Here is a 322-nt window from a genome sequence, read left to right as displayed (position 1 = left end):
GAAACTGGTATAATCTTACTGTCCAAAACCACAGAGAATTTTTACGTTGAGGATTCTGGATATGCTGTATAGCCACCTCTAGGGAAAGAACCCACCTTGTTTTGAAAGACTACATTATTGCATATGGATTTCTCACTTTTTTCACATATCTAAAATGTATTGTTCTTGTATTTCCACTGTATTTCCTTCTTCTGAGTTTGAACAGGAAAGAAAGGTAATAAGTGCATCTCCCGTGGCCTGAACTTGCCGGCATCAGAAGGTTGAGTGTACAAAGTGGAACAGTCCACGAATGGCATCTTGATTCTAAATTAGCCCGTTGCAA

This window comes from Colius striatus, chromosome 17 (genome assembly GCF_028858725.1).
Source record: "Colius striatus isolate bColStr4 chromosome 17, bColStr4.1.hap1, whole genome shotgun sequence".
NCBI classification, from domain to species: Eukaryota; Metazoa; Chordata; class Aves; order Coliiformes; family Coliidae; genus Colius; species Colius striatus.
The sequence above is the reverse complement of the archived record's forward strand: the minus strand, read 5'-3'. Positions refer to the sequence as shown.